The sequence below is a fragment of the Lutjanus erythropterus genome, chromosome 1 (assembly GCF_056507025.1).
Source record: "Lutjanus erythropterus isolate fLutEry1 chromosome 1, fLutEry1.hap2, whole genome shotgun sequence".
Taxonomy (NCBI): domain Eukaryota; kingdom Metazoa; phylum Chordata; class Actinopteri; order Lutjaniformes; family Lutjanidae; genus Lutjanus; species Lutjanus erythropterus.
The window spans coordinates 36,191,022-36,205,683 of record NC_139317.1 but is presented as its reverse complement, the minus strand read 5'-3'; positions in this window follow the sequence as shown (position 1 = coordinate 36,205,683).

Genomic DNA, 14,662 nt, shown 5'->3' with positions numbered 1-14,662 from the left:
TCTGCAGGAAGTATTTCTAAAGACACACTCTCTGTTAGCTCATTAGAGAGCCATAGCAGTCACACCACAACACCAATACATGCATGCATGTACAGTATAAACACACTAAATAGGGCATTCCCTTAGCCAGCTAGTGTTTCTCTAGCTATTTAGTATTGCACTTCAGCAAAGTTGTAATGAGAACGTGAGGATGAGAAAGTTTATGAAGACGTTGAGTGGATGGATTGATTGATGGATGGATGGATGGGTCATAAAACACAGGTCTTTAACCCAGAGAGCCGGAGTTTGTGTCTTGTCGGAAATCAAAGGTCAATGTTATCCAGTGTTGCCAGATGCAAAATACAGCAATATCATGCTGTGACTTAAAAATAATTATATTTTAACAAAAATTGTACATACTGAATCACACTGGAAAGGTGCCAGGATATTACATTGAATGGCAAAGCTTTGTAATGTGCACCATATTACATGGAGGCTCTGTCATGTGAACAAGACGGCAACTGTTTGCCACTTCACACAGAGTCAATCTAAGGCCATCTAACAATCACTCCCACTGTTGTTACCCATTAAAAATAAAAGCCCCGGACTGTGTCACTGTTCTACCAGCTGCTTGATCAGTGCAGTGGTGATATGACTGGTTGCTCTTAAACAAGGTTTTGTTGTGGGTTTATGCAAATGCCAAAATTATTGTAAATTCAGCCTTTTTTAAAATTGTTAATCGCACATTGTTCAGTTGTTAAAATGATGGCACAAATAAGATAATTATTGTACATGAGGCAACAATCGTGTTATCTAAAGTTTTAAATTATATATATGTGGGTAATGTGATTTGCATCACTTACTTAACATGACTTACTTCACTTATGACTCATGTAATGTTACATACTTATTTTAATCCAAACTATGATCTTACCTGCCTTGCCCATCAGTATGAGACACAGATGGCCGTGACAAAGTGGCATCAGTATTTGACAGCCTGGGGCGTGAACGGGATGGGATCCTGTGTTTCTCTTAATGGCACTTCTAACAGCATCTTTGATCAGACCTGCTTGGTAAATGTTCACGTATTTACAACTCAGTGACCAGTTTGTAATGCAGAGTTGCCTTTATACTTTTGAAGTCTCCGAGCCCAAGCAGAACAACCCTGGTGACATCATCACAGTTATTTTCTCGGACATTAGAAAGCTTGTTCCACAGCCACAGAAGAAATTATACAAGTGTTTTCATTGGCTGTATATATTCTTCATGATGAGTAAGTAGAGAGTGTGCAAAATGTGTAAAGTCAGTCTAGTGCTTCTTTGACAGATTTGTAACACTCAGGTTCTCCATCTTCATAGACAGACACCATTCTGTTGAATGACTGCAAAACTGGGGGGGCACCATCGTGAAACAAACAAATTTTTTTTTCCCTCCGCAAAATAGAACACAGGACAAGTAATTTAAACAAAGATATGTATTTTGTAGAATATAAAATTGCTCTCAAATTTCCATTGGACTTGAACTGAATCCTGTTTAAATAAACCAGATTAAGCTCCGAAGGGAGACCGATGACACTTGGTTATGGTTGGGCTCTGTAGGACACTGTACAGTCAGGAGCTTCGCTGCCTTGCAGAGCTGTTATGCTCTGTTAAATCGGCACATATTGTACTGGCTGATGAATGACAGATGTTTTATTCATGGAGGAAAGATAGTGTGCATTCTTTGAAGCACATTCCAGGTTTTATGAAGAGGGTAAAGGACGGGGGCAGAAGGTTTGAAAGGAATGAAGATTGACTGAATCCACCATTTCAGCCATTCCTGCCTTCAGATGAAGAGGTGATTCTGACACTCTGTTAATGTTTGAGTCTCCTATCTGAGCAAACCCATCCCCGACAAATTACCTCCTGATCTGTGTCAAGAAATACCAACCATAGTGCTGTGCACCCTTTACATACCGGTGCGATTACTAGCTGATACTCTTAAGGAAAAAAAAAACTTCAAATACAACACCAACAAATTTTTGTCAAGTGGGCAGTGCAAGCAAGTTGTAAATGCAGCAATTAAAATCACCTTTAAAGCTGATATGAAAAACAGTTGCTTATTTAATTATGGGACATGTTTATGTGTGCCTGATGAATCTATGTCCAGTGTCTCCACCAACTCTTAAAGAAAATGTCTGGCTCTTCACTGTTTAATTCTCCATCGTGCTCACCAGTGACTAACATTTTTCTCTCTGCCATTTGGTGCTTGGCAGCCAGCATATAGTGGGCTTAGAGCTGTTTGAAAGATGAGAGCAGTGACAGTGAACTGAAACAGTAAAGTTGCGGGTTGTACAACCAAAACTATGAGCTGAAAGATGCTAAAAATGTTCCACAGCTGCAAAGCTGGGTGATAATTCTCTGTTTATCACCACGAGTGACCCCTTTCATAGTACTCACAGCCATTTTATCAGCTGTTGACATAAAAATATCAATAAGTCCAGATCTTTTCTGTGACTATGACATCTTGAACATTATTTAAATGGTATATGTTTTTGTTTCTAGAAAATCTTGTTCCCAACCTTTTTTGGTTACTGGTAGAAACTTTTAGAAGGGGTCCAAGTGGAATCTTTGGTGGACAGTTCTACCCAGAACCTCGCTGAATAGATTATACAAAGAACCATCTGTGAAAGGTTTCATCCAGAAAGAATGAGAAGTTCTAAAGAGAACCCTTCCATGATTTAATGATTCCACCCAGAACCCACCCAGGGGTTTTTAAGAACCCCTTTATATTTCAAAGATTTTATCTAGAACGCACTTGGGGGTTCTACTGAGAACCCTTTATATTCCAAGCGTTTCATCTAGATTTATATCTAGAACCTACTCAGGGGGTTCTAGCAAGAACCCTTTTATAATTTAAGGGTTTTATCACAAATTCACCTGGGGTATTCAATCGAGAGCCCTTTTATATTATAGTACAAAGAACCATTGACAAAAGAGTTGTTCTATAAGGATCTCAACAGTCTTTGCAGAACTCTTTTGTCCAAAAATGGTTCTTCACAAGCAAATGTATCTGAGTAGAACCTCAGCTCTTCTGGAGGAACCCTTATGTATAAGCGTGTAGAGAGCAATTTAGGATGAGTATAACAGGTCATGCTTTCATTACAAGAAAACAGTGGTAATGACTGCAGTGGTCAAAGACAGTGTTCCTGAGTCTTGGGCCCGAGGAGTGGAAGGGTAGAATACATGCCAGGTCCGGGCCGGTCCGGGCCGCTGCAGCCCCAGAGAGGCCGTGGGATCCATCTGCTTCATTCCAGCTGCGGAGCTGCACACGCGTTGGAAGTCCACGGATTAAAAGGAGATCAGTTACACCAAACAGGGCTAACAAATGGCAGATGTTGTGAATTTCATTATCCTCTGTCACAACAGAGGGGCTAAAGGGACCCAGAGACTGTTTCCACATGAAAGCGGCATCCCAGCAGAACCATGGGAAACCGCTTCCCACTCTGCGGACTGGATGGAACTGGGATGTTTGGTCTCTCCACATATACACAAACAAAAATACAAACAGGCGTACAAAGGCAGGCTTTGAACGGTTTATCTGTCTCGCACATGGTTTGACTGAACCCAGCATTGGAGATAAAATGTGCTGTTTGGATGCCGCTGAGCCAGAGCACAATGGTCATTTTACATTTTTTAAGGTCCTGGAACAATTCAGTTTGAACTGCTCTAAAATAACTTGGGGCTGTGTTTCTGACTTCATGCCCTGTTGAACTTTTTACTTTTACATGCCAGTGACTGTTGTATAGCTGCACATTCTCTTATCTTCTCTCTTTTCTTACATTTGATATCATTTATTAAAAACAAACCTTCGCTCGATTTAATTTAAAGGTCCAATGTGTAAGAATTATTAGGGATTTATTAACCAAATATGGCAGAAATTCAATATGATATTCATGATTCCCATGTTGTCCCACCATGTTTCTACAGTAGCCCAGAATGTTTTCTGCAAGTTTCACAGCCATCATATGTTCTACATCAGGCCTATTCAACTGGCGGTTTGTGAGCCAAATGTGGTCCTTTAGCAGCTTCAACCTGACCCTTTGATTATGTAAAAGTATATGATTGTGATTTTATTTAAATAACATGCTAACATTTGTTTGCTTCTTTATTAGGAGATCAAACATCATTTTATTGGTAGGCTAAAGAGCCCCTTCATTGTTACTGGTTGTTAAGCGCAGAGACATCTATTTTAAAAACATCTCAAGTCAGACTGTTTAAGCAGAGGGAATTAATCTGAGTCAAACTGAATGAAAAAATATGTTAAATGCAACACAATAAATGCATTTGCATGCAAACTTATGTTTATTAAAACAACAAGCTGCATCTGATAGGATTACAAAGGTGCATTGTTTTTTCAGTATTTTGTATATGTTTCTTTCCCAATAGTGAAAACTAATAAAGTGGAAAAAAAGATGCATTAGTTTTTCATGTACTTTCGCACATAATGCTTGTTTTGTGTGTAAGAAAATTCAAAGGTTCATTATTTAGTTAATGGTAAATGGGACTTCACTTTTTTTTTTTTTTTTTTTTAGAAATCTGTCTCTTCTTAAAAAAAAAGTAATTGAAGAGGCCTGTTCGACATGTTTGGAAAGACAGGGTGAGGCGAAGGGTTGCAAAAGTTCACCACTAGATGCTACTAAATTGACAAACTGGTCCTTTAATGCTCACGTCATACACAAAACACAATCTCTTGTGCTTCCGCATAAATATTTGTAAAATGGTTTGTAACATGTTTTGTAGCTTTGAAAACTTGAATTTCAAAATAACTTTGGGTAATTACATCAAACTTAAAGTCTGTGACCAATGCAAATTAATAACCTCTCTCCTTATGGATTGATAGGAGAATATGGCATGAAGTTTGGTCACTGAAGTATCTTCTTTTCACTAGAAGTTGTCAGAGCGCTGTTCAGATATGACAGATGAAATGTTTGGGGTCATTACAACTGTCAACGCAGAACGGTTTTTGAAGATGTAACCAGCCATCACAAGTAAGTCAGACAGAAACTTCAAAGAGGAGAAGCCAATCATTCTGCCTCAGTGTTTTTCTCCAGGCTGCCAGTCTGTCATAGTTACAACTTTGAGCATCAATCACTCATTCCTGTCAAAGCATTATGTGTTTGGTGATTCTATTTTTATCTGCAACCAAAACACCTCTCGTGCACTGCTTTGATTATCAGTTTTTCACAGTTCACCACTGTCTCCATGATCTTCCAGTTCTTTGGTCCACTTACATCCCACCCAGGTCTGTGGATGAAGGTTTGGGTCGATCTCGTGCTGCAATAACCTAATACTTAGATGTTTTAAAGGGAGAGTTCACCCCAAAATCAAAAGTACACTTTTTTTTTCTCTGGCCTGCAGTGCTATATATCCATCTGGATGGTTTTGGTGTGAGTTGCAGAGTTTTGGAGATATTGGCCATAGATTTTCTGCCTTCTTTTTAATATAATGGAAGTACGGGTGCTCCCATAGCTCAGTTGGTAGAGCGTTTGTCCCATGTACTGAGGCGGCTGGTCCTCTGCAGCAGTCGCTGGTTCCATTCCCACCTGTGACCCATTTGCTGCATGTCATTCCCCCTCTCTCTGCCCCCTTTCTTGTCATATCTTCAGCTGTCCCTATCCAAAATAAAGCCAAAAAGCCAAAAAAATAATCTTTAAAAAAACACTCTACACTCTACTTGTGGTGCTCAAAGTGCCCCCCACCCCGGCAAAAATGCAATGTCTCTCACCTTATTACTGAAGAACAGTATTAAAGAAAATAGTTCATACCACTGACATATTTTTTAAGATGAACAACATGATAGCTCCACAAAAGTGAAACCAAATCCTCTTGATCGCCCCCCTTGTGGCTGGTTGCAATATAGGTAATAAGTCCTGCCTCCTCCATGTTAGCAGATGGGACATGGGCCAAACTAAAAAATCAAAGTATACATCAAATGATATTTTATTTAACATGTTTTCTGTCATTTTAGGAGGTTCTTATTGCATTGATGTATGTTCAGAGCTGAGCCCTGCTCGTGATTGAGTCGGCAGGTGCATCGGCAGGAATTTGAAAGCACTGGTAAAACCTTTATTACAACTGCATAGACACTGGCTTCCAATGACATCACTAGCACAAGACTGCAGAACTCAAATCCATATAATATATTTTGGTTTTGACATGGCGTCCATCTTTTTTTACTGTCACTGTGGAAAACCTATTTGCAACTCCATGAGCTGTCATTATCTTCCATTCGGGGGCAGCAGAGTCACGTGCAAAACCTTGTAGTAACAGTCGGTATTACCAGTTTAGTTCACAATTTGACTTAATATCAAACTGGTTTGTAAATTATAACATCGGCCCTACCGTAGCTCCAAAACTGCTCAAAACAAGGTCTGTGAGTTGTCTTGAGTAACTGAGTCATGATTTCCAGAAGAAATACATTACTATTGAGTTTAACAAATATATCTTTGCCCACAAGCTGAGTGCAATCTAGTTCCATTATATTCAAGAGAAGGCAAGCGTGTCTAAGAATAAACAGATAAACAGCAATACAAGAGGAAGAGAGGAAAATATGTATTTTTGATTTTGGGGTGAACTGTCCTTTAATATAGAGACTGCCAATAGGCTACCATGGTAGAAATAACCATAACAATAATTGTGGGGATAATTATTTTTAAGGAATTTCATGGACAAACAAGAAATGGTGATATATCAATAAAGATCACCATCAGATTCGAAGCAGGACGTCATGGTTTCACTGGAGCATCTCGGACCACGGAGACGTCAGGGCACCTTAGTGATGTTATTTGAAGTTAGCGAATGTATTCGTTTTAGCATCTGGCTTCCTCAATTGTTAGCCACAGTCTTCTCTGATCCAGTTACTCTAATGTATATTTCATCGGGCTTGCTTAATGTTTTTGTAGTTTAACGTCACCCTCTGCTTTAAGGTACTTAATGTATTATTCTGTTTTTTGAAAACTCCATTATAATGGAGGATTTTTTTAAGGAGCCTGGTCTGATGTGTGTGACTCTACAGGGGATGCTTGTTGGCAGTTGTCTGTGCGCGCATTTTCATGGAGCACACACATCAAAACGTTTACATGCATCATAAATTTTGCAAGTGTGTGTGTGTGTGTGTGTGCGAGTGTGAGCATGTGCGATAGGGCAGGCAAGGTGGGGGGAGGAGAGAGGGGGACGGGAAGGATGGGGGCGACCGCTGATTTCTGTCGATCTGAGTCTTTATTCTCCCAGTGCCTCTGAAGACAGTGGTCCTGGGGTGGGAAAAATACACAGGGGAGTCGTGTTAAAAGCCTGCGAGCTTGGTGACGATCCTCCGTCAGATCCTTAGCCGTTTGAAAAGTTCATATAAACTGAAAGACAGCCACTGGGAAATGGTCTTTGCAAACTCAATGAGAATTTATCATCTCAACACAGGGAGAGGCACCGTTTGAGGTGGAAACGCGCTGCCTCTAATCTCGCTCTCCTTCAGAGGTTTATCAGGGACTCCTCCTTCCCTAAAAACGGGTAAAGCTGGGTCCTCATAAACAAGGTATCTCAGCTGTCATCCTTCTTAGCCTGTAGCCCCCTAAAAACAACACAACTCCTGGTGTGAACTTCTGTCAACCTTTTTCTCCATTTTCAGGCTTTTAGCAAACTGACTGTTAGAAGAAGTCCTGTGGCTGGAAAAGGGTAATTATCTCAGTAGGCCGACAAAATTGAATTTCTTGCAGTTATGTAAGTACTTAATTAACTATCTGTCAATTGATTTAAGTCCCAAGTTGACTGTTTGTTTAATTGCTGTTTTCTGCATGTACAATAACTTTGGCATGGCAGTCCTATTAAGCTTTGAATTTATGCTGCACTGCAACTGAGAGTGATACTCTGTAGAGTTTGTAGGGTGTAATGTCTTATTTAATCTCTCCAAAACCGAAACACATGAGCAACAGTGAGGAATGGATTTAAAGGTGTGTTTATGTGCTCTAATGTTAGCTGCAAATGTATTCAGCTAACAGCCAACGATCTTCCTACCTACAGTAATCGCAGGACAAAATAGCATTTCATACTGTATTATTTTGTGGGGATACAGGTTATATTAAAAAAAAAAAAATCCTGTTTACGCCACCCTGCTTACTCACCCGATAGAGTGTGTGCCCCATATACTACGGCCGAGTCCATGTGGCCCTTTGCAGCATGTCAACAGCATGTCAGTTCTTTACAGATTTATTCTTATTTGGTACTCCCATGACTCAAATCGAAGAACGTTTCAGAGCGAGAGCATCAACTTAACCATGGCGTTTGCTAATATTGACACTATGGTTGCTTTTTTAAAATAAAGTTTTAAAGAGGGTCTGAAAAGGCGCAAAATATCACAAGTTGGCAACACTGCCTAAAAGTCTTTTATATTATATAGCTACAAGTGAAACATATTGTTTAAAAACATGCTGTTTAAAGAACAAATCTGACCTCTGTCTTATTTGTCTAAGTATGTATCCTCAGGTAAGCAGTCAATGTTATGTTAGAGCAGAGTAGTAGCCTAACAGCTGGATTATATTCCTGAACAGATGCATACATGATAAGCTGTGGACACCATGAATGCCGATTAGTTGTGTTTATAATACTTTCTGGGGTCCATTTGTAGTACGTGTTCCACACATGCGCATTAGATTGGGGGGTGCACAGATGTCGGCAGAGAGCCTACGCATACACCTTCTGATGATGAAACTGACATCATGCAGGCCCTAGTTCAGATGTGGAAAGAATAATGTGCTACCAGCGTAAGCGTTTGATGTGACATTTTTCCTTGAATGACTACTACTACTGTGCTATTCAATAACACTGTTGTTTCTTTATTTTCATGTCTCCTACATGCATCATGAACTGGTGAGGATGTTGACTTTATGTCTGGGACCATCCTATATAAAAACATGCATCTTTAACCCAGTTTTACAACAAGTCAGCTCAAAAGAAAGTCAGCTCATGGAGATAATGTTAGCTTAATTAGGTAGATAAATATGGCTGATAAAATCTGCTAGAAATAAGTATTTCAAATGGTAAATCTGCTATCATTTTCATTATAAAGTTGTGCTTTGCTAGAACAGAAGAGGCATAGCAACAGTGAGAAAGCAGGGTAGTGATTAGTCACTGGCCCACTGCCTTCCAAATCAGATCTTAACAGTGATTCAGCGTTACCACCCACGGAGATGTTTTGAGCATTTATCAACAGTTAGAAGAAAATGTAGTTCAGTATATTTCTCTCTATGACTGAAAACTTTCTTGTAAAGTAAACCTCGAGCTGCTGGTAGCTGGTTGTTCTGCAGTCCAGTTCCGCCTGCAACAGACAAACTTACAGCCTCTAAAGCCCGTGAACAATCACATCCTTCCCACTGGTTAAGCATAAAAAGACCCACATGACAGTGATTTCCAGGGCCTTGGAAAAGTGGGAGGAAACCAGAGATCACTGTGAGGGGATGACGATAATTGTCTCATTTAGAGACTGATGCCCACAGGTAAGAGTAATTATGGAGGACCATTATTCTCTCCTGTCTGTGGGTGTGTGTGTGTTTGTGTGCTGCGGAGGCCGGCGTTTCAGGCGGGTGCCAGCAGCAGATTACAAAGGTGTGGCTTTCACATGACATCCAAATGTGACACATAAAAGACAAAAGTGTGGATCAACAGAGGGTGTCTCAGCCCCATTCCGCTACTTTGTCGTCAATCTGACAGATGGCATGGGCCTGTCTGAGGCCCTGGCAATGAGGAGTGCAGTGGCTTCAAAGGCCCTCTGTAATCTGCAGAAACATCACAGGCTGGGAGAAAGTGACTGTCTCCCAGACACCCGCCCTACTAAGAGGGCGAGCGAGGCGCTAATGAAAGGCAGATAAAGGGATTGCAGGCACAGACAGTGCCTCATGAAAAAAAAAAGAGGGAGAGAGAAAACATCAGGTAGGCTTGCCTTTTTTTCTTTGCCTTTCTTTTTCTTTTAAAGAATCTACAGATAAATGGTCTCGTCAGTCCTTTTGTGTTCCCAGAAAAACAGCAACACACAGATAAAGAGTTACTTTCAAAGCTCTCCTCCCCCATTGAGTGTGACTCAATTCAGACTAAATGGTCAGTGCTGAGTATGGGGTAAAGTTAGTGATGATGGAGGAAGGATGAAGATTGTGCTTTTTTGTCGAAAATGCCACCAGTTCCTTGTGTTTTTTGGCGGCTTTGATGTGCCAGTCAGGCCTGGCGCTCGCTGACAGCCGCAGCATTAATCACAGGAACTCGTTTCTTTGTCACATTTTGCCGCATTCATTTATCGCCCAGGAAGAAGCCACATCTCTTTATTTGGACTAATCAATTCTTGCTTTTTAGTGACATCTCAGTGCCCGGCAGGTTCACATCTCCTTCTAGGTAACACTGATGCCTGACAGCACCAATATCAATGGCACAACGTGTCCTTTTACCTTCTAGGAAATGGTGGGGTGATGTCAAGCTGTACAGCCACAAACTCTACAGAACATTAAGCCGAAACACTGCAGCGTTATCAGACAAAGTCATACAATTATTATCCTGCAGGTGAAAAAACAGAAGTTTTGGTTTTGGCATCAGTCCGACACTGTGTGACGGGGAATCTGGACAGCTAGCAGGTCCCTGGAGGCATTCACAAGTTTACTCACAGCAGTACTACATGGTATGTACGGGTTCAGTGGAGCGAGAATGGATCAGTCATAGTCTGCAGACCCTCACTCAGCTCCAGGGCCGGGGCCGGGGGATTTGTTAGCTTCTCTCAGGGTAACTGGGCCACTCTTCATTTCAACACATTTGCCTGTTTTTTTCTGACAGGCCACTGGACTGTGTAGGCCTGTCAAGGCTGGTAATGGCTCGCATTTTCAGGAAAAACACACAGCCCTATGTTATCAATCCTTATCAGTTTTAAAACTGTATCACAAGCTGTGTTTCCATCAACGCATTTTTATGTATTACAAGTTAATAAAAATAAACAATATATTCATAGGTGTGCTACAAGTTAAAAATAAAGTAAATTCATGGTCTGTCATATTATTATAAGATGTGATGAGGTTAAAAACATAAAAACATTCAGATGCAGAGTTTTGGAGATATTTGCCATATAGATTCCTGCCTTCTCTCTCTACATATTATATATAATAGGACTAAACTACATAAGTTCTGTTTTGCTTCAGTCAATGAAAAAAACAGAAAATAAATAAATAAATAATATATAAAATTAAATACTAGTGTCCTTTTCCAAAAATCATGACCTGGTTGCTCAAAATAATTCACAGACCTTGTTGTGAGCAGTTTTATGTAGGAACTATTTTCTTTCTGGAGCAGAATCTACCAGAATGTTAGACTCTACAGGAACTACATTCTTTCTACTAGAAAGAAAGTGGTTCCTACTAGACAGAAATGACCAGAAAGAAAGTTTAGATTTGATTGAAAATAGCAAAATAATAGTAATAATAAAAAACAACTACTCAATTAACCAAAAAAGCTTTTTTTTAAGCTCGCTTGAAGAGGTTTTAGCTTTTCATGAAAAAGATTCAGTGCTCTTAGTGGAACAAGGAAACTTTTTCATATAAGTTACTAACATAGTGAACCTTTAATTCACATGTCTGATCAGCAGTTTCCACTTCAATAGAAGAAAAACAAGAACAAGAATAATATTAAGAAGATGCTGTTTCTGCTGGTATGAATAACGCTGACATGAAAGAACAACTACTTGCCTTGTTGAAAAAAAAAATCCTGAAGACCTCTCTTCATGTTTTCTCTCGTAGATGGCCAAGGCGACTGGTTTTGTGTCTTCTTCGTCTTCTTTGAGGTTTACTGGCGGTTAGCAAGCAAGTGGTTTTGCTTCTGGTTTCCGACCTCTACTTCTTCTGCTCTGTTTACTATGGCAATGCGTAACATAGCCCATAGAACGACTAATGATAAAACTATTCACTTCAAACCAGTTTATGGAAATGTGTCTGATTGGCATTTTCTTTTAGTCTCCTTTCTTCAATTCACAACATTTTCTTGACAGTTAGAAACATACAGAAGCAGAAACATAGAGGTGTGCTGCAAAGCAACAACAACCAGGCTAACTAGGCCAAATCTGGGAAATGCAATGCCTAAAATCACACAACTTAGCACCCCATTTCACTTAATCAAATACAACATGACTGTATGAGATAAATATGGATTATGGCCAATCCACAACTAGTTTTTAAAACAATCTTGTATGTGGATGTGAGGGTCCGCCAACTGTATTTGTCAGCATGTCTCTGCACCCACACAGGGTTTTCTCTTGGTGACATATCTGTTGCAATTAATGGGATTCTGACTGTGATATGGATTAACCTTGCCTGCGAGTGCTGAATCCTCTTAAAGTGAAATGCTTCAGATGCTGCTGCTTCTAATATTTGAGTGACAGGAAACGTCATTTTTTGTGTATCTATTTTGGAAGAGCCTGCCATCAGTCAGTGTTATTTTTGATGTTCATAACAACTGTAGGAATTGCTGATGTTTTATTTCATACTGATTAACGCAATCAGAAACTTCCAACATCTGAAGGAGTGTAAAAATAGAAAACTGTTCAAATGTTATCAAAAAAGTCTATTACAGAAATATGGACAAATGTGCATATTGTGACTTCATGTCCATAGAGATTTGTATGGCCACCATGTGTGCCCCTCACTACATCTGACATTTATTCTTCCCTGCTGCATGCATCTTCATTAATTATAAAATTTACTATGTCAGTGTCAGTTTTACATAGTGTCACACTCACAGCATGGCTCTAGCATTGCAATGTTCATTGGTGTCTGTACCCATATACAGCTTTGGTCCAGACTAAAATATCTCTATTGGATGGATTGTCAAGAAATACAAGTACAGACATTCATGGTCCACAGAGGGAATACAAGGATATGAGGTGATTTGTTTATCATTTACAACAAGGTTGTATAATGAGATTTTGGTGTAGTTTCCTTTTTGATTGATTCATTATAGAGATAGAGATAAAAATGTAGAACAAATTCATTTCTACTGAGGACGATTGCTGTAGCGTTTTTCTGTCCTGGGACATGCACATCCCATGTTTGTGATGTTTCCATTCAGGATACTCAATTAAACTGCTGCTCTGTAGAAGTGAACTACAACATGGCACAGGCATTTTCCCGTCTTAAGTTTCCTTAAGAAATACAGCCATTTCTGAACCTTCTTTATCAGGGTAGAGATGTGTGATGTCCATGACAAGTTGTCTGTGAAACTGATTCCCAGGAAGCTAAAAGTCTCATCGTTGTTTGAAATCCAGCTGATGATGATGGTGTCATCTGTGATCTTCATGGTAGAGTTTTCCCACTGTTGGGGGCTGCAGTCATGGTTGTACAGTGCGAACAGGAGGGGGCTGAGCACACAGCCCTGGGTCGCTCTGGTGTTGAGCACAAGTGTGGAGGACATGAGCCAGTCCAGACTGTCTGGGGTCTGTTTGTGAGGAATCCTACTGACTTTGTTGATCTGAATTTGGTTGACATTAATCAACCAAATTAGTGAAAGGTCTCAGCAACCCGTGGATTGCTGTGACATATGTGCAGACAATTTATGTTCCATTCAGAATGGATTATAATAATTTGTAATTCTGTTAACTCAAATCCACCCTCATAGAAATTATAGCATGGTTGTAGATTATCAGGTTTGATCTACCGACACCATTGGTTCCACCTAGAGGTTGGGAACCAGTGATGTAGCTATCAGTGTAGCTATCAGTATTTCTGTTATGAACTTAACAGAATTGTTACCTTTAAAGTTTGGATTACTATTTAAGACATAAACTTAAAAAAATATAACAGGATGGTGAAGACCTGAGTACAAACCAAATTCTCAGAGCCTTCTCTGTCCATGAAACGGCCTTGTATGCATTAGAAAAGTATGCAGAGTAATGACCAAACAAGTAGAGAACAAAACCATTTACATAACAAACAAGTATGTATGATTGTTTCAAATAATAATTAAAAAATATATAATACAGACAAAGAATTGTATAAAAAGTCATTAAGAATATCCGATGTCCAATCACTGCTTTTAAATAAACACATACATTCACTATTTGTGTTAACTGTGCAGTCTATCAGTTGTTTTGTGCTGTTAACATTATGTATTGAATAGTATTTGAAATACACATAAAATATGTCGCCTAGTCAAGTGTCAGTCTACTCGGTAATAGAAAAGGGGTTCTTTAAGGAAAAAGGTTGGGAACCACTAAGCTACACAACAATGAGTTAAGCTCATGGATCCTCACCATAACACTCAACCAGCACCAGCCTGAGTCTTCTGCAGATCAGAAATGTGTCCATAAAGCTCTGGTTTTGAGTTAGGGCAGCATAAAATGTCTGGGTGTCAGCTGCTGTTTCACTTTTAGCTCTGCCAGATTCCTCTCGTCCCCACGCCCAGCTGGGGACACAAAAGTCATTCAAGAGTTGTGTAATTAGCTGGAGTTTAATTAAAGGACCATTTGGGAAAAAAAGGGTAGACAAAAAGGCAAATTAAAGAGACTTGTAAAAGGGAAAATGAAACGCTTAACAAGCTCAGTATCACCATTCAGAGACCCTATTTACATGGAGAACCTTTACAGTGAGCATGTTTACAATTTTGTGGGTTCAGTGTTACTGTTACTATAATGT